A 24284-nucleotide genomic window follows, 5' to 3' on the forward strand; every position below is an offset into this window, starting at 1 on the left:
AACACACTCATATATGTCAGTAGTCTCCAGATTAAGAATCCCTATTCTATATCATTTCTTGAGTCCTCACTTTAAATTTATTAAAGATTTATACAACTTAAAGAAACCTTTTTCTTGTTATTTTTTTTCAGTTGTGATTCTATGACCCCATTCTGGTGTTTTCATGGCAGAGATAATAGAGTGGTTTGCTACTTTACAGACCATTTTATAGATAAGGAAACTGGTTAAAGTGACTTGCCCAGGCCAGATTTGAACTCAAGAACATGAGTCTTCCTGATTCCTAGACCTAGTGCTCTATCCACTGAGTCACCTGGATGCCTCATACCTGTTTTTTTTAAAGGGTAATAATGAAGTTGGATTCCTAATTTCTCTCTATTTTGTATTCAAGGAAAGTCTGTTTGGTGGATTTGATTTAAGTACATTCTACTATTTACTGGAATGTCAACCTAGGAAGAAAAAATAAGTGTTGATGAATCTCAAAAAACTAAAACCATTATTCATTCAATGACCATTTGTTCCATTTCTCTACGTATACAAAGCTCCTGGGCACTGAAAACTACAAAGATTCATTTGGTAATCTGTCATTCCTTCTACAAACTGGTCTTAAACTAGCAATCAGATGCCACTCCTGGAAATGGAAGACTCCAGCTTGTCAGACCCCTGAGCTTGGAGTTAAAGGATCTGAGTTTGTGTTTCTCCCCTACCATATACCAGCTCCATAACCTTGGGCTGCTTTCTTCCTCTATGAGTTTTCTCTTTCCCTTACTTAACTACTCACAGGACTGAATGATAAGATTTGACATGAACTTTGAAATTATAAAGCTGGATTGTAAAGTCCACTAACCCTTTCTTTCATGGGCCTCATTCCCGCCGAGAGACCTCTACACACACACACACACACACACACACACACACACACACACACACAAAAACACACTACAACACAAAGTCAACTTGGAATTGTCTAGAATGGTCAATAGTAGCATGAGAGGAATTATAGACCATAGATTTAGAACCGAGAAAGAACTTCTAAATAATCATAATAAAAGTATTTTTATAAATTGTTAAGCCTGGCAAAGAGCTCTACAACTATGATCTCATTGATACAACAACACTGGATATTATTTTACAATTGAGGAAATTGAGGCAAATGAAGTTTTAGTGACTTATGCAAGGTTGCCCAGCTAGTCAGTGTATAAGGCTGAATTTGAACTCAGATCTTTCTGACTTCAGGTCCAGTGATCATTCATTGTATCATTTAGTTGCCCCTGAGGTCTACTATAACCTCATCATTTTATAGATGAAGAAATAAAGGTCAGAGAGATAAAGCAATTTGCTTAAGGCTACAAGGGTAGTTAAATGGCAAAGCTTGAGACCTGAATCTGGGTTCTCTGACTCAAACCCAGGGTTCCTTCAACTGTGCCATATTTATTCAAGAAGAGACATCAGCAATCATTAAATGTGCTGACAACAGCTCTCAAAAAAAATGATCATATCCTTCCCTAGATACAGAATCAGGGTCAACCAAGGGGCATGTGCAGCAGGTTGCGAGAGAGAAAAGAAGAAGATTGCAGATGGCAAACTAGACAGGATGTTTCAGAACATCTGATCCAACCCCTTACTTTCATAAAGAAGAAAACTGAAACCTAGAGGCTAAGTGACTTGTCCAATACCTTCAGTACACATTGGGAAAAATCATGATGGTTAATATTTGTATGGGTCATTAAGGTTTATAAAACACTTTGCATGTATTAATATCTTTTCTGATCTCACAACAACCATGTCAATTATTTTCTTTGTGTTTTTATTATCCTTTTTTGCAGATGACAAAACTGAGGTAGACAGAGATAAATGACTTATTCAGGGTCACAAAGTAAGTGTCCAAGACTGGATTTGAACTCAGATTTTCCAGAATATAGAGTGTAACACTCTATCCCTGCAACATCCAAATATCAAGATTTGTCTTCAGGTCCTTGGGCTTCAAATTCAGCATTCTTTCTAGTATGGCATGCTATCCTTTGGGTCTGGTCCTAAGGTACCAAGCAGACTGTGAACTGGTCAGGGAAAGAACTACCTTTATTCATCGGATGGGCAGGAGAGTTTAACTGTGGTCAAACTTCTTTGTTAACTGGGCTTCTTGTCAACTAGGATTTAGCTATGGGACATAGTCCCCTCTATAATTAGTGCGTTATGTCTCTTTTGGGGAGTCAGGGGCAATACTTTCATATGTCTTCAGTTTTGGATGATGGCTCAGGGCCTCAAGCTCTGGAAGGGGCCTCTGAGAGTCCTGACACAGAACGGCTCACATAGTCCTGAGAGCCAGATTTTAATCCTTGGAAGAACGTGAGCTATCACAGGCTATATTTAACCTTATTCTTGGGGCTACGCAGAGATCTAGTTTTGTTCTTTATGCATTTGATCCTTCCTCAAAGCATCTGCTCCCCAAAAGGATGTCATTTGTTGTCTTATTGGAGAGTATGTCCTTGAGGCTCAACTTCTAAACTACAGAAAATGAGAATCTTTCTGGGAAATCATTTTCGGGGAGGCTGAGGTTAGAGAGGAGGATCTGACCCTAAATAGGATCTAGGCCATCAGCACAGAAAGAGCCAATTTTCCCATTTTCTTCCTTTAATGAGCCCAAGGAAGCTTGTTAAAATGAATGTCCCCCAAATGAACCTGGTCAGTTAGCTTCCCATGCTCAATCACAGGTCCATATTTAGGGGCTCAGCTCTGAGAAAGGGAAGGATGACTCACCAGCTACTGCATAAAGGGAGGAAGGGTTAGGATGCTTCTAAGTTTACATCGACTATCTCTTGGGACAGAAATTACATTTCATCCTATTTATTAAGTGCCAATTGGGTACCAAATAGTCCCTTGACAGCCAGCTGTCTTATCCTTGCTAAACCTCAGTCTCCTCATCTGTAAAATGAAGGGAATAGACTCAATGACCTCTATAAAAAGGACCTTTAAGCTCTAAATCTGGGGTCTTGGATCCCCCGTGATTTGGTGAATGGAAAGTTGTTTTCCTCAAATGAACCTTGTTCTTATAAACAGGTAAGAAATCTTTAAGAATGCTGACATTAAAGTTTTAGGTTTCAGTTCATAAGATCATAGATTTAAAGCTAGAAGTTCCATCCTCTTACTTTACATAAAAGAAACTCACAGGGAGAGTGGGTGACTTTCTCAGGTTCACATACCTAGTAAGCAATGGAATTTGAATCCAGGTCTTTCTGCTTTAAGTCCTTGTTTTAGGAATGATGTTGACAAATGTTGACAAGTCCAGAGAAAGGTAACCAAAGGATGTTGAGACTAATTTAGCTATCCCACTTATGGAGGAATCTTTTCTATAACATTTCTGACAGGTCCTCATCTAGCCTCTGTTTGGCCATTGCTGCAAATTCATTAATTATGAAAGAAAAATTAAGAATTTGTGTCATATTCCAATTGACTCTGTTAATCAATCATATATTCAGTCATGGTGCTAAACATCAGAGGGAGAAAGATAAAAACCAGAACAATGTCTGCCCTCGGGAAAGGAGGTGAATGATTTGTACATAGAATGTGGATAATGAAAGGGAGGCTTCCAAGAAACCTGGGAAGACCTGTATGAACTGAAGCAGACCAAGGAGATCAATTTATATACTATAATGATAACATCACAAAAAATGAATTATTTTAAAAGATTTAAGGACTCTAATCAACATAATGATCTTCCTCCATGATTCCAGAGGATTGGTAATGAAGAATACTACCTACTGCCTGACAGGTGAATTAATAAGGGGTATGGGAAATGTTTTTATACATGTCAGTGTGGGACTTAGTTTTGTTTGACATTTCATATTTGTTACTAGGGTTTTATTTTTCCTGGGAGTGTGGAGAATGGATAAGGTGAGGGAGAGAAAAAAATGCTTTGATGATAGAAAAAGAAATAAAAATAATATAAGATAATGAGTGATAAGAAAAAGAGAAATTCAGACAAAGTATTATAAGAATAGAGGAGAGACCACTACTGTGGTAACTTTTAAAATATTTGAGTATAGTTATCATGATCCTCTATTTCCCTACCAAAAATCATCTTCTCTCAGGAGCTTGACAAACTAGTAAGAGTACATTAGGAGTCAGAGGAACTGAGTTCAATCTCAGCCTCTGTATTTATTAGTTCCTGTATGATCTTGGACCAATCACAACCACTTGGGTCTCGACTTCTTCTTTTATAAAACCAGAAGACTGGAGTCAGCTATCTATTAAGTTCCCTTTTATCTCAGTCCTCAAACCTTATTATTCCTAAACCCTTCAACCTATTTCATCTACTACATCATATCCGATATCCTTTGTACCCTTATTCAGTTTGTACATGTTCCATATAAAACATGCCCAGGACCAAAGAGAGGATAGCAAAAATGCAATAGAATTACATTATCATTATATTAATATACTTCTATTAAAGTAATATGTTTATTTAACCAGATGATACATTATACTGTGATTCACTAAAATCACCAGATCATCCTCATATTACTACTACTTCTTCCACCATTTCCCCTCTATCCTTTCACACTCACAGAACAATAAGCTGGCATGTTGTTGCTGTCCTTCACTTCAAAGAGGACTAATGACATGATAGGGTTATGTCTTGCTCATAAACTAGGTTGAAGTGAGGTAGAGCTGCACAAAATCATTAGCCTCATTTGCTCTTCCAGAATCGTCAAAGTCCAGTGGCAGCACAAAAGTCAAGATGACTGGCAAAAGGGGCAGCTAGGTAATGCAGTGGATAGAGCACCAACCCTGGAGTCAGGAGGACCTGAGTTCAAATATGAACTCAGACACTTAATAATTACCTATTTATGTAGCCTTGGGCAAGTCACTTAACCCCATTGCCTTGCAAAAACCTAAAAAAAAAAATGACTGACAATGGCCTGGGATGCTATGGATGACCTTGGAGACTTAGATATCTGACCAAGTTCCATGGGTTCCTTAACTTCAGCTACCAACACCTTTGAAATAAATCATCCATTCCACCGGAGAAAGTCTTCACAAACTTGGAGAAGATGCTCCCTTAACTCACCTTTGGGTTTGAGGTCTGTTGGTTACCCTCAACCTGGTTTAGCCTATCTGCCAGTATGGTTTTCCTGGGGTTTTACTGGCTGCTAGGCATGGTACAGTTTCTTAGAGCCACAGGTGAGAATTGAGTGACAGGGAACACCAAAGGTGGCTGAGCAGCCCTTAAGGGACTCACTCAGCAAGCCCTCATACCAGAGAAATTGAACACCTCATCCCAGTTACCCTCCTTGAGACTGACCATATTTCCCCATATAAAAGATGCACCCTTTGTCGCAAAAATTTTGGGTCTAAAAACTGAGAGTGACTTATACAGTGGTTGTAGATTTTTTACTTGCATTTCCTGCTTTTTTGGGCTTGTCTTTGTGCTCATTGTGTCACATTTGTTAACAGTATATTAGGTTACATTTTTCCACATTCTGCTCAGAAATGGCTCAGAAAAGATTTTTATACAATGTTGAATTCAAGTTTACAAAAGTGAATGGAAATCATACTGCTGAGTGGCAGAAGGTCATGAGAGGCAAGGCAGTCAAAGGACCTCAGTTGAAGAGGGAATTGAAGAGATAGACTGAAGAGCAAAAGGCAAAGAGAATTCCTGTGTCCACAAAGATGGTTCAGTAGGAGGCCAGAAGAATTGCTGATGAATAAGAAGTGATTGATTTCAAAGGAGGACATAATTGGTGCTTCAGGTTCATGAACTGCAATGGTCTAAGCATGTGTCCATGCACCAGACTTGCCCAGGGAAGGCTTGTGGTCAAGCCTAGATCCTCTGGTCTAGATACAGGCAGGAAAGAGGTCAGAACCTCTCCTGAGACAGTGATTCATTGAGCTCATGGATGGGAGTTTTGACAGTGATGAGGAGTTGCATGGATTTTATGATAAATAAAACTTGAGTTCACTAACTTTATGTAATACTTTTTTTCCAAATTTCAGGCTCCAAAATTAAGGTGCATCTTATACATGGGGGGCATATGGTATTCTTTTTCCCCTAGGGGAATGGAAAAGGTGAGACTTAGATTTGCATCCAGAACACAGGACTCTGAATATGGCCTGATCAAGGCAGAGGACAGCAGAACTAGCACCTTCCCTGCTCTGGACACACCACCTGTGTTAGGGTGACTTTCTATTACATGCTCAGTAATGAAACCTTATAGCTAGAACATAGACATGCATATGGGGGAGTTCATAGATAACCAGACAAAAAATTGGATATTCTGATCTTCCCTTGGGTGTTCTCCATCCCATCCTGTTTCCTAAAATGGGAAACACTCAATAAGCATCACATCCCACCTATACACAGACTTTAGAGGACCTAAACTATGCTACTAGAGGCCCATCATTTTATTTTTACAATTGGAAAAACTGGAAATACAACAACAAATATAACCTTAACATAGTGTTTTGGGGCAGTTAGGTGGCACAGTGAATAGAGCACCAGCCCTGGAGTCAGAAGTACCTGAGTTCAAATCCTACCTCAGACACTTAATAATTACCTAGTTGTGTGGCTTTGGGCAAGTCACTTAACCCCATTGCCTTACAAAAAGCTTAAAAAAAACCATAGTGGGGTTTTTTTTTTAGGTATTTACAAGGCAAATGAGGTTAAGTGGCTTGCCCAAGGCCACACAGCTAAGTGATTATTAAGTGTCTGAGGTAGGATTTGAACTCAGGTACTTCTGACTCCAGGGCCCATGCTCTATCCACTACACAACCTAACTGCCCCCAAACCATAGTGTTTTAAAGTTTGCAAAGGTCTTTATTATATACATATAACCTCATAATGGCCTTGTGAGGCAGATACTATTATTTTCATTTTTATAGGTGAGGAAACTCAGACTGAGAATAGGTGAGAAACTCAGACTGCCTATGATTTCTCAGCTAATAAATGACTGAGGCAGAATTTGAATCTAGGTCTTTTGGACTCCAGGCGCAACACCTATATTACTTCGATATCTGTAAACAGCACAGGGCCAGTTAGGAGAAGTCAACTTTGACTCTGGTCTCTTTAGGACCTTGCTCAGATAGCTCAACTAATTCATCTCCCAGATCCATCAGAGTATTTGCCTGGAATGTCACTGGCTGAATATGTCTCTTTTTAATCAGATTAATTTGAACCCATTTCAAAGAGACTTAAGTAAGTGAGAAGCTTTCACCTCTGAAGGAGGTGAAAGAAGGAGGTTTTTCTTTCCTCTGGGGACTATCGAATGGACATGGCTATTTCTGCCTCCCTCTTCCCTGAAACATGATACCTACCTTGTCCAACAGCCTCTAGGCCTTGGTGACGTTTCCAATGGTCAAAGTCACAAAAGAGACTCTCAGAGCGCATAGAGAGAACATGGGAAAATGTCTGAAGTCTCAGAGTTCACCACAACCCCATCCAAATTTCTTGTTTTCCCAACCTTGAACTTTCACTTTTAAAATAAACAGCAAGCTAGACAAAAGAATTCATTTTGGAGCTGAGGCCTTCTCTGTTATCTTCTTTTCTCCTCAGCATTTTTAATGTGTCATCTAAAGCTCCGGTGGAAATATGCATTCTGGGAACCTCCTTTTAGAAAACAAGTATTAAATTTTCCTAAAGCCTGTTTTGAGGAAGGTTGGGAGGGTGAAGTGAAGGAATGATCCCCTTCCTTTGGTAGAAATTATATCTTCTGTTTTCACTATATTTCTAAGGAAGTTTGAGGTTTTAGAAATGTAAGGCTAGGACAGCAGGCAATGTGGAGGAGGGGATAAATGATGGGCTATTAGTTCACAAGGAACACCCCACCAGTATGTGTTGAGGATCACACTTGAACCCATGATTTCCTCTGGTTCTGGGGTGAGTTGTCTTTTCACCTCATCATGCTGTCTCTCAAATATAGCCCTTCAAGGTTTGCAAAGTGCTTCCCATTCATTTGTTTACTGAGTCCCACTTCAACACTATGATGTAGACAATATATGTGCATTTCTTCCAGTTTTTCAGGTGAGGAAATTGGAGGTCAGGAAAGAGCACCAGTGAGGGAAGACAGAATGTGGACTAACTCGGTGGCCTCCTCATTGCACCAGAGTCCTTTTCCTTTTCTTAAGGATTTTCTATTAATAACAATAACACCCACACAATCTACACCATTTTTATATCCAATACAGCAATTCTAGAATTCATAACAATGGACTGAGGGTCCTTCTGCCTTAAAAAGAGCATCATCATTTCCTAACATTAATCATTGACATTTATAGATTGCTTTATGGGTTTAAGTATTTTCCACCTATTATTCTATTTGACTTCACAACAATTCGGTTAGCTAAATGCTAAAGATAGTTTATCTCCATTTTGGAGGGAAGAGTTAAGTGATTTACTTTCCTCTTTGGTTGCTGCCTTTACATACTTTTCCTCCATGCCTCTTCCTCTTTGGAACTTCTCTTAGAACCTGGATTAGGATCTTCTAATCCCATGATATTCTTCCACCGTGCTAGTTCCTTTTTCCATTGGTAAATTCATTCAGGGTCTCCATTTTGAGGATAGGACCAGGCCAGCCATGCTTCAATCCCCTGCCACCAGTGCTTGTGATTCTAAGGACTTTGCTGCCATATCCCTATGTGTGATTGTGTCCCTTATCTAGATATATCTTTTTAAGTTTCCTTTTATGTATTGTCTTTGCCATTTGAATGTAAGCCTCCTGAAGGCAGAGACTGTCTTATTGCTTCCATGTGTCTCCAGCACTTAGCATAGTGGCTGGTACATTTTAAAAGCTTAATAAATGTGTCTTATGTTCATCTACTGAATCTAGGGCCATTGTAAGTCATCTTGACTTTTGTCTTGCCACAGGACTCTGATGACTTCTGAGAGAGGGAGAAGCTGATGACATTGTACAACTCTGCCTCACTTAAATCCAAAACTCATGAAAGCACCAAAACAAAAATAAAAACAAGAATATGCTGGATAACATACTCAAGTCTGAGGCAGGATTTGAACTCAGGTTTTCCCAACCTTGCCACCATTGCCTGTTTCTTAAATTCTAGCATCCTCCATCCATCTCTTTTTGTTAGTTTTTGTGGATCTCTTTTGCATTTAGATCATTTTAATTTACCATGGGCTACTCCATGTAACCAAAAAAGAGGGGGAAAAGGGAAAAAACATTTCAGCAAAACCAATATGAACCAAGTTTGACATCATATGCAATGTTCCACACCCAAATTCCCCTATCACTGCAAAAAAAAAGAAGAAGAAAGGAAAATTTTCTCATCTATTCTTTAAGGATATGTTTGTCTATCACCATTTAAGGACTAGTTCAAGGAAGGAAGACCAGGGAGGGGAATAAGCATTTATGGTAATAGATAAAGTGCTGGGTCTGGAATCAGGAAGCCTCATCTTTTAGAGATCAAATGCAGTCATAAACACTTATTAGCAATGTGAACCTGGGCAAGTCACTTAACTCTGTCTGAGTCTTCTCAGCTGTGAAATGAGCTAGAGAAGGAAATGGCAAACAGTATCTAAGCCAAGATGACCCCAAATGGAAACTGAACAACAATAATAACGCAGTGCTAAGTGCTTCTTACAAGCTCAGAAACAGGAATATTCCTTGACCGCTCTTCAATATGGGTCTCTTCTGACTCCAAATTCCAATATCACTGAATACTTAACTCACTTAGCACTTATGCCCATGCTTTCTCTTTGACTCTACCTCCTGGCTTCCTTGAAGTTCCAACTAAAATCTCATCTTCTATAGGAAGCCTTTCCTATGTCTGAATTCTAATGCTGTCCTTCCATTATTTATTTCCTATTTATCCTGTGCTTGGCTTATTTGTACATATTTGTTTGCTTATTGTCTCCTCCATTGAATTGTGAGCTCCTTCAGAGCAGAATCTATCTTTTGCCTCTTTGTATCCCAGAATTTAGTGCAGTGCCTCATAGTAGGAACCGAGTAAATACATACTGATTGACTGACTTTCTCTTAAGAGCTAACATTATGAACCACTGTGTCTTCTTAACAAGAAGTCTTTCAGGGAAAGCTAGGTGGTGCAGTGGATAAAGCACTGGCCCTGGAATCAGGAGTACCTGGGTTCAAATCCGATCTCAGACACTTAATAATTACCTAGCTGTGTGGCCCTGGGCAAGACACTTAACCCCTTTTGCCTCGCAAAAAAACCCAAACAAACAAAAAAACAAGAAGCCTTTCTTGGCCCTCTGGTGAGGTCTTTGTTCTAGAACTGACTCAAACTCACTGTTACTTCACACTCCTCTATCTTTACAGTAACGGACCTGGGTTTAAATATTTGATTTTTATAAAAGAACTATAGAAAAATCAAAAAAGGCTGAAGACACAGAGGAGGCTGAAGAAAAAGGAATTATACAGAGAGATACCTGTGCAACATGTTGCTCCTCAGAGAGATACCTGTGCAACATGTTGCTCCTATAGGAAGCCATGCAGCTCCAAGATAACATAACAGAAATGCATTAACTAATTAGTTAAGAGTTTTTGAGTTAAACTGGAAAATGTAGGAATCTGAGATAACAGCAATAAACTAGAAGCAGCTGAACAATGGAGGACTTCCCAGGCTAAGCCAAGGACCTGTTTTAAGCAAGGAGCTTTGGGAAATGGTTTAACCAAGGAGCAATGAATTACTGACTCATGACAAGAAGAAGCAAACCCTAGCCTCTTCTTACTTGGCCAAGGGAGTCACATAGATTGTTCCGATTCAGGGAAGAATAGGTTACTCACTAGCATTCAAGGGTTTTTTTCCTTCCCCTTTTGGGAGGAGTAGAGAGCAGAAACAACTTCAAGGTAGTGCTATAACTTGGGAATAACCATATAGGTCCCTGGATATGGTAGGGCTCCCTTAGGAGTGGGATATATACCCTTTACAAATTCCAAGTGTTTTTGCTTTCAGGTGAAAAGACAATCAAGGAAATGCAATAAGCCTGGAGGAATGTGAAGATCCCTGGGAGAGGTCCACTAGAGATAGAAACGGGATTATTATTTATGGGCTCAGCTATACATATTTTGCATTTTCTGAGCAGGAAAAGAAAACTTGTCTTTAATCTAATTCAACATTAATTTATTGGGCACCCACTATTGAATGTTTTCTCAGTCTGCCTGCCTGTATAGGAGTTGAGGGATCTTTTCCTTTTTGGTGGAAAATTACACATGAGACAAATTCTAATATTCCCAGGGGAAAACCCTTGGCAAGGGTCAGGAGCCAAAAAGAGATCTGAGAGAGAAGCTCCCAATCCTCTTAACCAGAGCTGCTTTTCCATGATGTCCCATTCCTTTTCTCTAAGACTCCACGGAATGAATCACTGCTGTCTACACAATGTACTCCATCATTGATCACACACATCATAGAAATCCTGCCTTGGCAATAAAGCAAGAGACAAATGGGATGCCACAAAGTAGGACCCCACTGTCCCAGGAAAAGGAACATCCCATCCCAAGTCGGTACCATGTACCCAGAGCCCCCAAAAAGGACATAGACACTTCTTGGCCCACTCCACTCTGCTTCTGCAGCTCTGTCTGGCTTGGTTCCATGGAACAAGATGTCCTTCCCAGGATAACTTCTTCTAATCTCATCATCATACTTCTAACTCAACTTTCCCCCTTAGTATCCTCTCTCCTCTGATTGGAGAGCTGAAGGGTATAATTCCAAATTCCTTCCAAAGTCTTCCTTTATAGAGGGCAGAAACTGAACCTTTTGGCCCACTCCACTTTGTATTTTCTGCTCTGGCTGGTTTCAACTTCACAGAATAAGAGGCCCTTGGCTAAGTACCACCTTAGGAGGTCTTAAGCAGGCCAGGGTAGATGACTATGAGAAGAAAGACCAGAAGAGAATGACATAGAACCACCACCTACATTGGAAAGGATGCCAACAATCTAGGAGCTGGATGCTATGGATGCAATAATCCAAGGAGAAGAAATAACTTGCCCATTATTTCCAACATTACTTCTATGCCACAGAAGCTTTACTCTCTACCATTGGATGATAAAGAAATGTTCCTCTGATTAGCTGCTGACCAAGAACTGAATGTATATACAAAAGGCCAGATGATCCTCTTTCCTGGTCCAGATTGAGGAAGGTACTTCTGTAAGCCTCTGTAAGATGAGAACAGAGAGATGATGTCAATGAACTCCTCCTTATCTGGGGCTCATATTTGGCTGTGACAAGGCACAGCTAAGAAGACACCATGTCCTTCAAACAAAGATGATAATTGCCTAGTAATTGTACCACATTTAGTAGTAAATTTGGTGGGGATGAATGCTTTGTAGCAACCTCCATAAGCCTGTGTATGCTCTCCTCAGAGAACAAGGAGGTTTGAAGGACAGTGTAGACTCTGGGAGTATGTTTTTAAACTTTTATTCTTGCTATATCTTCATAATCAATATTCCCTTTGTAAAAGCTAAGTGATATTAGTTAAGTGATATTAGCACATTAATCATGGGTCAATAGATGATATAGAGGAGATATTAATTGGCACTAGGCAAAAAGATATTGGGAAGAACACAACATAATGGGGATTTGAACCAATAGCATTAAAAAGACATCCATAGTAAAAACATCACTTGTACAAAAATATTTATAGCAATTCTGTTTGTGGTGGCAAAGAATTGGAAATTGAGTGGATGTCCATCAACTGGGGAATGGCTGAACAAACTGGTATATGTACGTTATAGAACACTATTGTCCTATTAGAAACCAGGAGGGATGGGAATTCAGAGAAGCCTGGAAGGATTTTCATGAACTGATGCTGAACAAGATGAGCAGAACCAGAAGAACATTGTACACCCTAACAGCAACATGACGGTGACGGTCAACTTTGATGGACTTTCTCATTCCATCAATGCAACAATCAGGGACAATTTGGGGGTATCTGCAATGGAGAAAACCATCCAGAGAAAGAATTGTAGAGTTTGAACAAAGACCAAAGACTATTACCTTTAATTTTTTTAAAAAATGTTATCTTATTATATAATTTTGCAATCTCTTATATTTTATTTTTTTTCCTTAAGGATATAGCTCTCTCAACACATTCTATTTAGATCAATGTATAGCACAGAAACAGTGTAAAGACTAATTGATTGCCTTCTGTGGTGGGGGGGAGGAGGGAAGTGAGACTGGGGGAAAATTAAATTCAAAAATCAATCAATTAATTAATGGTAAAAAAGATACCTGTAACCCCACAGGATAGAATACTCCTAGAACTCTGAGGGTGAGATGTAACCACTTACCCTCTGGCAACTCAACTTTCTGGTGGGAACTGGGATAAGGACCCCAAGATTTATATGACTGACACACATTTGCTTCTTCCATATAGTTCTAAAGGAAATCTATCAATATTCTAGAAGCAGCTAAGTGGTTCAGTAGATAGAATTCTGGGCCTGGGATTAGAATTTCATTTCAAATCCAGTCTTAGACATTTACTAGTTTTGTAACCCTGGTCAAGTCACTTAACTTTTGTTTGCCTCAGTTTTATTCAGCTATAAAAATGGGTATTATAATAATAACACCTACTTCCCAGGACTGTTGTGAAGATCAAATGAGATGATATCTGTAAAGTTTAGCATAGTTGTTGGCAAATAGTAGTGGCTTAATAAATACTTGCTTGTTTCTTTCTTTCTAATTGGTGTCATCTTAAAGACTAGGAAACTTCATTCTCCAGTTCTATCCTCTGTGGAAGTACCAGTGTACCTGTCTGATGAGATAACCCATAACAAACAGTAATATATTAATTACAGGGGTACTTCCATATCTCTCAGGTCCCTGGAAACTCGGGACACTTTCACGGGCTATCTACATTCAATCATTAGAATTGTCTCCCTCTTCCTCTCCATCTCCATCTTCTTTCAAATCCTAGCTCAGTTTCCACTTTTAAAAAAATCTTTTCCAGATCTCCCTTAAGGTCAATGCCTTCCCTCTATAAATCATCTCCAATTTGTTTTTCCTTGCAAATATTTTATTTAAATGCAGTTTTGAAGGTGGTAGGTTTTAGATCTTATTGAAGGCAGCAACATTCACAGAGTGCATATAGTCCTCAAAGACAGTTATCTAGGGGGCGGCTAGATGGCGCAGTGGATAAAGCACTGTCTCTGGAGTCAGGAGTACCTGAGTTCAAATCCGACCTCAGACACGTAATAATTACCTAGCTGTGTGGCCTTGGGCAAGCCACTTAACCCCATTTGCCTTGCAAAAAAAAAAAACCTAGATAAAAAGACAGTTATCTGCTCTAGCATCTCTGTCCCAACTTTATCATCTTCGTATCTGAAATTTCTTGATGTCATATTCCACTAGAACTAGTTTAGAAGATCCCCAGATCAAATCATCTGCTTCTGACACATGCCTCCAATTTTGCCTTATATGTCTCATCATCCCAAGGTTTCATTTCCAGTAAGAGAGAAGACTTGTAATAATTAAACAATTTTTAAATTTTTTGATTCATTCCGAAAAAGCATTCTCTTTACTTCTTTGCTTCTTCACTTTCCTTATCATCAGACACAAAGAGATCGATATCATCATCATCATCTTTGCTATCTGGAGTTCCACCACTTCCCATGGTATCTTCTACATCAACAGGCTCATACTTATCCAAAGCTTTCTTTATTCCTGGCAAACTTACCTTTTGTTTCTCATTGGATTTAATGTGTTTAGGCCAGCAGAGAGCATGGTACAGGTGGTGGGTCTGAGACTGCTTCAAATACTGCCATGTTAGCCTGGGGTGGTAGCTACCCATCCATGTAACTTTTGTTCTCCAGGAAATCATTGAGGTGCTGCAAGCTTGCGTCTTGAGATCTCCAAAGCCCATGATGGTGGTGGGAGGGACCAGGAAGAGATGTGAGGTTGGGGTGGGGGTCCAGGATAGGAAAGGAGCCCAACATGCTGACAAAGTGCCAGCCAATTTATCCTTTTTTGTATCTTGTTTTTACATTGTTGTTTGTATGCTATCTCCATATTAAACTATGAAAAACAGGGACTTTTTTCTTTTTTGTACCCCCAGTATTCAGCACATTAAAAATGCATGTTGATATTTTCACTTTTTAAAATGTTTTGTTTTCTTTTCTTTCTTGTGTTTTTTTTCATGTTTATTCTGATTCTTCTTTCTCAACTCAACTAATATGGAAATGCGTTAAATATGACTGTGCATGTATAACTATATAATCTATATCAGAATATTCGCTCTTATGGGGAGAGGGATGGGAAGGGAAGGAGGTGGAAAATGTGAAATCCAAAATCTTACAAAAAATGAATGTTGAAAACTAGCTTTACATGTAATTGGAAAAATAAAATTTAAAAATGCCTGTTGACTGACTTGTTGATTGCAAGCACATTCAACTCCCAGATGCTTTTACTCCAAAGCTGTCATTTTCAGGTCTTGGAGGAAGGAAAGCCTGTGCTTGTGTAATCTCTCCCCATGAACGAGGCCACTCTGCTCTGTACCAATCTCTTTTGAACATGGAAAATCAAAAATGAGCAATCTGATCTATTAGCTTGCTTTGATAGACTAAAAAGAGGGGTATCCAACCCCACAAGAGTCTGTCACGAGTCCCAGATGATGGATCATCTTGAAGACAATTTATCTCTGATGTACAGTCAGTCAATCATTTTTTGAGCACTCTCAGCAAAATAATGTTTGCCCATATTTTAGGGGGAGTTGTCCCTCAGACTCTGTAAACAAAAGTCCCTATTCTGTATTATCATCAAGTTGACAGGGGAACTCATTGTGAACTTTCCTCCCTTATAAATGTCCTTCTACAGAACAGCTCATTTGATGCTCATACAATCCGGAGGCTCCTTTTTTCCTAATGTTAAGGTAAAGAAACAGCGAGAACTTACTTGGTAATCAGCATTGTGAGAGGTGTAGAGCTATCCAGGACTGAGGTGCTCTTCAGGCTTTACAAAAGCCTTCTGTGTTTAACCCCATTTAGGTAATTATATCCATTTTATAATTGAGGAAACTGAGGCTTAGGGAAATGGTCACAGAACAAATGAATGTGTCAAGATTCCCCTCCCAGTGCATTCTAGTTTACTCTCCCATTCTGCAGCCTAGAAGAGTCTGGGAGTTCCTAGGGAAAGATTGCTCTCACTCTTGTTTTCCTGCTTCCCACTTTTAAGTACCATGGATGAGAGGGTGAGTGAGTGAGTGAGTGAGTTGTTATTTCCAAGGCTGCCTCAATGTTTGTACAAGAAAAACTTGGCTGCCTTTTCAAGCACCTTCCCCCTAGGATGTTTGGAGCTGAACTTCTGTCCTGGGGAAGGTCAGATGAGGCCAACACAAGTCAAAACTCAATGCTTGTCAGAGCCTCCATTTTCAAAACATCCTAGAGATTAGAAAGGACCTCAGAAATCCTATCATTTAGTCTAATTTATACCCAAGCAATGGATCCTCTGGGCTGCCATATACCCAAAAGACCTCCAGTGACAGGGGGAAACTTCACTAGCTCTGAGGGTGGCCCACTCCCTTTTTGGATTATTAGGAAACTTTTCCTTCTATGAAGTTGGAGTTAGTCTTCTGAGGCTGAGCAGTTAAAACTAAGTTCCCTGAGGTCTGGGAGTATTTCCTTAAAATTCTGAAAACTCAATACAGTAACATTCACATAGTAGGTACTTTTAAATGTTAGTTGAATCAAATGGAAATAAAACAAGTCTAATCTGCCTTTTATATAATAGTCCTTTCATTGTCCCCTCTACCACTGTCCCTCCAAGATTTTTTAACCCAGACTAAACCCCCAATTGAATTTCAAACGCATGGCTATTAGTACCCTCTCCCAGAATAACACACATAGCTCCTGGTGTGGTCTGAACAGGACATATGTCAGCCAGTCTATCACCTCCATCTTCTCCATGATGAATTATGCAGGTCCTAGCCCAGCCTGATCTTGTTGCCTCTCCCTGGACTAGGCTGGATGTTTACCAATCTGGCTTCTGGCTGAGGGTCAGGAAGGAAATGCCATAGGAGGCTAGAGCTCTGGGCGTCAAGCTCTGAATGAATCACCAAATAGCCGCAAAGGCTTTCTCCCTAATCAGCACACTGAGGAGCATGCAGCCACCCAAGACCAGGGAGGCTCCTTAAGGTTTAGAAAGACTTTGCCAAACATAACCTCACTTGATCCCCAGAACAACCCTGTGAAGAAGAAACTTACTCAGAGCCATCTTATTATCTTCATGTGACAGCTAAGGTTTGGGTCATTTTAATTTTTAGATATGTCATGGACCCTGGGGCCAATGAGACATTCAAGTGAAACCTATGGTTTCCTCCATTTTTAAATGCATAAAACAAAATACATGAAATTAAATGGAAATAGTTATTTTTTGAAATTTAAGAAGCATTTATGAAGAGCCTATTATGTACTAAGTGTTTTACAATTCAATCATTATAAAGGTGCTATTATTGGAGATGGTGCTATTGGAGATAGGTGCTATTATATCCACATTTGAAAGATGAGGGAAGTCAGGCTTCCTCAGACAAGAAGAAATAAACTGGAAGAACAGTAGCCATTTATAGATCCAATTCCAATACTAATCTGGCATTTAGGTTTTATTTGCTATGCTTTCCAGGCCTGAGTCAGTTCATCCCACCTTGGGTAGCTGGGCAGGCTTCTGCCACCACCTGAAGGATTTTAACCCTACTGCAGCTCAGAATTCCTGAGCTCAAGAGATTCACCAGCCTCAGCCACCCAAGGAGCAGAGATTACATGTGATGAATGCCACACCCAGACAAATATATATATATATATATATATATATATATATATATATATATATATACACATACATGTTTTAAAACAAGTTCACAGTTCCTAGATTAGGAACATTTGAAGGAAACAGGCTCCAAGAGTCTAAAAGATTCAGGATCATAGATGAAGAGTTAAAAAGATTTCAGAGGCCATTTAGTCTAATCCCTCATTTTACAGATAAGGAAACTGAGGCACAGATTAAGTGCCAAAGGTCACACAGCTAGTAAAGTATAAGAAGTGAGATTTGACCCCATGCCTCATCTGTTTCCAGGCCCCATTCTCTTCCCCACTTTGTGTTACTATGGAGATCATTGCTATCACATCATTTACTGGATGCTATACCAAAGGTGATGCCATTTTAGGAAGACCTGGTGATCCAGGAGGGTTTGTCTTGCTGGTTTTTGCACTGACTCTATTTAGTCCACCATGATTTTCTTGCCTAACTCTACTTGCCCAGTCACCTCTTCTCTCCTAGGCTTCTATCCCACCCTTGGATGACCCATGGGGAATGGCATGGTAGCCTGTAGTCACCGACCCACCTTCAGCAACCTTGCTAGAGCACCTCGAAGCAGAATGGACAGATTACTTCCTTGGAATAAAGAAGCTTCTCTTCCAAAGGACAAGCTGAGAGGTTGTCGATGGCTCTGATGCCCTACCTCAGCAGGCAGAAGGGGAAGTCAGGCCCGGCCAGACCGCCCTGTAAAGTCTGAATCCAAACAGGGAACTCTAAACCAGGCTGGCCTGAGAGATGGCCTCATCCTCCCCAAGGAGGCACAGTCAATTCCTTTTTCTGCCTCCTCCCCTCACCCTCCACCCCCCACCACCATCACTCCTACAAAGGAAATTAGTCAACGAGTTGTGGTTTTAAGTTGCTTTAATAGACCAAAGGAAACAAGGACAGAATTCAGAATCCACCCAGGGCCAAACCTTCACTTCTGATTACTTTATCCTGCAGGGTCAGGGTAAACATAGTCTTTAGAAATACTAATATCAAAGCTGATCAACAAAGCTCATGGCCAGAGTAGAGGCTCAAACTTGGTGAAGGAAGTTGTGAACCCTATGGCCTCTCTCTCCAACCTAAAGTCATGCCAAGGAGGAATAATTGCTGATATTTCTCGAGCACCATATAACCTAATAGAGTAACCTCAGTGTAGTGGATAGAGAGCCAGTCTGGGTCAGGAAGAGCAGGGTTCAAGTCTCACCTCTGACACATACTGGCCTCTTAATCTCTCCAATGTCCTTCTCCAGAGACAACTCTCTAAGACAGGGGCAAGGAACCACAAGGGTCTCTAGATCATTTGTTCTGGCACTGCCAAGGGCAGTGCAGGCAGGACTCAAGATTCAGCATATAATGAAACTTTTTAGGGGTGAATTAATTAAATGTTTGACTTGCTGTTTGACAGTAGGCTAATTTTTAAGTTTTGGCCTTTGGTAGGAAAGAAAAAGGTTTATCACCCCTGTTCTAAGGCAATAAATTATAGAGGAGGTGTTCTTCTGCATTGGTGAAGGAACTTTTCCTCCCTGGAATGTCTTTCTCCTAATAAGAGTGTGGTTTAAAAGAAAACAAAACTAAACCAAAAACCCAACATAACACAAACCATCTGGAAGTGATATAGCCCTTTAAGTTTTGCAAAGCCTTTCCAAATATTATCAAACTTGATCCTTACAATAGTCCCAGGAGATAGATAATAATATTCTTCTTTTATAGATGATGAAGTTGAGAATCACAGAGCCAGTAGGTATCTGGTAGAAATAAAACCCAGGGCAGCCTGAATCCAAATCCAGTTCATATTAGTTCTCAATCTATAATGTGCTTTAATAGGATCACGGATCTAGTGCTGGAAGGGACCTTTGAGTCCAGTCTTTCTTTTCAGTTGAGGAAACTGAGGCACAGAGAAATCTGGTGTAACACAGCCAGAAAGTTTCTGAGGAAGGATTTCTCATAACGATCTTATGAGCTCAGGGAAAACAAGTTTTTTTTTGTCTTCATTTTTCAGATATGGAAACTGAGGCTCTGGGAGAGGAAGCAATCTAGCTAAGGCAAGAAATGTTACAATTTTCACTCCACACATTGCCCTTCCCATTTTCATGGATCACCTCCTTCCTATCTATTTTATTCAAGGATAAAAGAAGGATCATTTACTCTGGGTCAAAGGTTCTTAATCTGGGATGTTAAATTTTGCTAATTGTATTCCCATATAATTGGTTTCTTTTGCAAACTTATGCATCTTAAATGAAGCATTTAAAAATACAATTCTGAGAAGGGGTCCACAGAGCTCACTAGACAAGGAGCACATTGGTTTGTGAGAAGGACAGAAGAGAGAAGCCTCTCTCTTTAGAGAAGAGTCCAGAGGAGGGAGGCACATAGGAGAAAAAGAGGAAACTGCTTCACTGTTGGCTGTGCAGAGGATCATTTCTACCTGAAATGTAGGCATTTAAGTAGGTGCTAAAGTGAGAAAGAACAGTGTCACCTCCTAAAGCAAAGAGGGGATGCCTGCTTGTGTGGATGCTGCAGCAGCTAGTGGAGGATGACTGCGAGGTGGACAGTAAGTCCATTCGAACCAGAAAGGGCTTTGGGTTGGTTAATAGGCACCTCGAGGTAGGGGAAGTGGTTATCTTGTGGTAGAGCTCCATTGCACTGAAAGCTATTCCTAAGCTCCCTAATTCTGTGCCTCTTCTGTAGGAGGAGGAGGAGACCCCAGAATTTACCAAGTCCAACTATTCCATTCTACCAGGGACATGTGGTGAAGGGGTGCAGGTGAGGCAGAACTGAGCCTCACCTCTAATTGAGCAACTCCACCTTTCACAATCAGAGGTGAAGCTCAACTCTTGCCTCACCCTTCACCACATGTCCCTGCATTCTAGAGAGGAAGAAACTGAGGCAGGCCTGAGAAGGAAAGAGATCAAGGTAGTTCTAACATCCCCACAGCCTTTTATAGATCTAATATCCCTCCCCAGACTTTATCCAGTTTGAGAAATGTGCCTGAAGAACAATGACAGAGTCAGAACACAGCCTAGGGTCTTTCAAAGTAACAAAAACAGTAGCCAAAGAGCCAAAGGTCCTACCTGTCTGTTCTTCCAGCCTCCCCCTAGTCCTTCATCTACATTGGGCCAAGGGTGTGCTTCAGCAGTCCCCAGAAGGAGTCATCCCATGTGGTCCCCAGCACAGTCATTGTGGTCCTTATAAAAATGTCAGAGCCACATCCAGGACATTGAGGTTCAACCAGGAAAAGAAAACTTTGAGGAAATTCTGTTATCTTCTGGCAGCATACGCACTCCTGTGCACATATCCACCAGCAGATTTACCCTGGTAACCACATCTCCACCCCACAAATGCAGGAATTCACAATCAGCCCTAGCAACAGCTTCCTTCTCCTCGTCCCACACATGGAGCCCACTGTAATCAGACCAGAGATTGCTGTGGGATAGTTCCCACAATGGAACACTGCCACCTGCATGCCAAGCAAGTCCCCCTGTTGGCTGCTTCATTGACAAAGAAATTAAGCCTTATCATTATGAAGGACCTACTCGACACCGGGCAGGTGCTAGGTGATGGCGATATACAAGGAGGAAATGACTCCAGCCCTCAAGGAACTTACATTCCACTTGGGGGGGGGGTAGGTGGAGATAGAAGCAAATGATAAGCACAAATAAATGTATTGCAAAATAGAGTGTGAAGAAGGGAGGGAAAAGAAACCTGTCAAAATGGGAAGGGAAATTTGAGGAAGGGCCACTTGATGTTAGGGTAGAAGGTTGATGGAGGAGTGAGCATTGGAATGGAAGTTTGTAGGAAGAAAGGGTTTGTGAAAGGAAGAAAGGAGGAGGGAATACAATCTAGTCATGGGGGGAATTGACCTGTTCAAATGATAGAGGTAGATTCCATGATGATGTGGGGAATAGAGAAAAGTCCAGTTTGGCTGGGCCACTGAGTATGTAAAAAGAAATAATGAGAAACAAGTCTAGAAGGAAGATGGTAGAGGTCAGGATTAAGGAGATTGTATTAGGTCTTCTGAACCACTGAAAGTTTTTAGGCAGGTGAGTGGTAGTGTCAGACAGCTAAGTGACAAGGCAGAGTACTCGATTTGAGTTAAGAAGATATAAGAGCTTGGGTCTTAACACTCATGTAACCTTGGATAAGTCACTTAAGCTCTCTCAGCTGAAGTTTCCTTTTCTATCAAATGAGGATAATAATGGCACCATCACTTGGTTGTTGTGAGGTCAAATGAGATAAAACAAAGAAGACCACTTTGTAAACCTTAAGGGGCTTGATATACTTTATCAGACCTATTACTAAGGAAGATTATTTTCACAGTTATGGATGAACACGATAGTCAGAGACAGGGAAAACAATAAAGAAGTCATGATAATAGTTCAAGTGAGAGGTGAGAAAGGCCTGTGACTCAAGTGGTGGCTATTTTAAACTGAAAATGAAATTAAAAAAAAAAGAAGAAATAAGTCTTTGGTGAGTTAAACCAGTAAGCCCAGATGAATTATATTCTGGGGTACAGAAAAGACTGGCAGATATGATCACTGTTCAAACCATTATCAATGATCTTTCAAAGATTGTAAAGGAGAGACTGAAGGATTGGAAGGAAGCAAATAAGATAGAGTCTGCAGACAATAGTCCAGTGAACTTGACTTTAATTACTAATCAAATTAGAGAACAAATTATTAAAGAGGTGATCAATGAGCTTCTTGAAAAATAGTTGTGATCACAAAAACTACTATGATTTCATCAAAAGTGGATCTTCTCAAACCAACCCCTTTTCTTTTTCTGAAAGTTCCAGGGTTGATCAGAAAATGCTATAGACTCCTCCAGATATTAAAAAAGCATTTAACAAAATTTCTCATTGTATTTTTTGTGAATAAGATGGAGAGATTTAGGCTAGACAATATAGTACAGTGAGATAGGAACTGTTCGAATGACTAGACCCAAATGGTGTCATTAATAATAGTTTGATAAACAGAAAGAAGTACCCAAGGAATCTGTCTATGGTCTTGTATTGTTTAAAATTCCATTAACAACTTGAATAAAGACACAGAAGATAATGAATTTGCAAATACACAAAGCCAGAATGTTGGATGACTGGCTTAGAATCTCCCCCAAAGATTCAGTAAATGATATAATGAAGTTTAAAAAGTTATATGTTGGGGCGGCTAAGTGGCACAGTGGATAGAGTACTGGCCTTGGAGTCAGGAGTACCTGAGTTCAAATATGACCTCAGACATTTAATAATTACCTAGCCGTGTGGTCTTGGGCAAGCCACTTAACCCCATGGCCTTAGAAAATCTAAAAAAAAAAAGTTATATGTTATATATTATTTGACACAACTTGGTACAGGCTGAGTATTCACTAAGTGGATAGTCCAGGTAACACTTGAGGTCCTTGTTAGGAAAGCCTCCCACACCCAGATCATATCTTGCTATCAGTAAGTCTATAGAAAAGCACCTGCCTGTTACTAATTAAGCAATGTAGGATACCTGATGTACCATCACAGATCTCTTTAGATCCTTTCAGATAGAGAAGTATTAGCTCAGTAGGAAAAAGGAAGGAAGGAAGGAAGGAAGGAAGGAAGGAAGGAAGGAAGGGAGGAAAGAAAGGAAGGGACAAAGAAAGGGAGAATAGAAGTTGGAAGTAAGGAAATGGTGAATCATTCTCTTCATTAGGAGGGCTATCTGTTCAAGGGAATCATTTCTGTTTGGAGAAAATTTGATTCAATTTAAAAAGTACTAATGAAGGTGATTTTCCTCTCTCTATAAAAAAGATGGCACTGAAGGCTTGTGAGTATTTTATCTTGGGCACTGATAAGGAACTCTCCTTTGTTTCCTTGGTTTGTTCCTATTCTTCAGCGTTCTGATCACAGTGATCTAAGCCCCCATTTTTATGAGTTCAGAGTGTAACTTAGAACTCCCTCCTTCAGCTCAGGCTCATTGTTTTCCACCCAGTGATATGTCTCATGCAAGTGCTCGTGACTATCTAGGTCAAGTCCGTAAGCTTCAGATAGGGTCTACCAACCACTGGCATTTCCAGACCTTGTGGCGCTCACCCAGAGAAAAATGAATTAATTCTCCTAATCAGTCAAGATTAACATCATTCTCCTCCTGTGATTCTTTTTCAAGCTGAGATTGTCCTGGCTGTGCTTAGTGAACCAAAGATCTCCAAATGAAGACTTTGAGGGACACCTTTTTCCCAGTTCCTTTCCTCCTGGTATTGGGGAAATGAAATGATTTAAAGACAATTTCCAAGGAGAAGTGGGAGCTGTTTCCTTCCTTACCACTGAGTGACTCTCTGTGACAATGGTCAAGTAACTCCTTCCAAGAAGGTTCTTTCTTAGCCATCCCTTATCTATATAAGGAATGGACATACATACACACACATACACAGAGAGCACTGACACATCCTGTGTTCTGCCACAACAGTGAAGGAACAAAATGTGATTAATGTACTCATGGGAGTACATATGGGGGGGGGGGATAAAAAGAGACATTTGGAGAGAGAACTGTTTGGAAGCAGCTTTCTTATTGTAGTGG

General features: G+C 40.2%; 1 protein-coding gene and 1 pseudogene across 4 annotated transcripts in view; both read right to left on the reverse strand.

Moving 5' to 3' along the window:
* Nucleotides 1-20919, reverse strand: part of IRAG1 (inositol 1,4,5-triphosphate receptor associated 1) — a 154234-nt gene extending 133315 nt beyond the window's left edge. For 2 of the 4 annotated variants that reach the window (XM_074230308.1, XM_074230310.1), the window contains exon 1: nt 18293-18499. The gene's annotated coding sequence lies outside the window, so the exon portion shown is untranslated. Of the gene's footprint in view, nt 1-18292; nt 18500-20819 lie in introns of those variants that run through there. The other 2 variants (XM_074230311.1, XM_074230304.1) reach the window with 2 other exon arrangements.
* Nucleotides 22-17727, reverse strand: LOC141518356 (elongation factor 1-beta-like; annotated as a pseudogene).
* Nucleotides 20920-24284: the final 3365 nt, after the last annotated feature.

Source organism: Macrotis lagotis, chromosome 3 (genome assembly GCF_037893015.1).
Source record: "Macrotis lagotis isolate mMagLag1 chromosome 3, bilby.v1.9.chrom.fasta, whole genome shotgun sequence".
Classification (NCBI taxonomy): domain Eukaryota; kingdom Metazoa; phylum Chordata; class Mammalia; order Peramelemorphia; family Peramelidae; genus Macrotis; species Macrotis lagotis.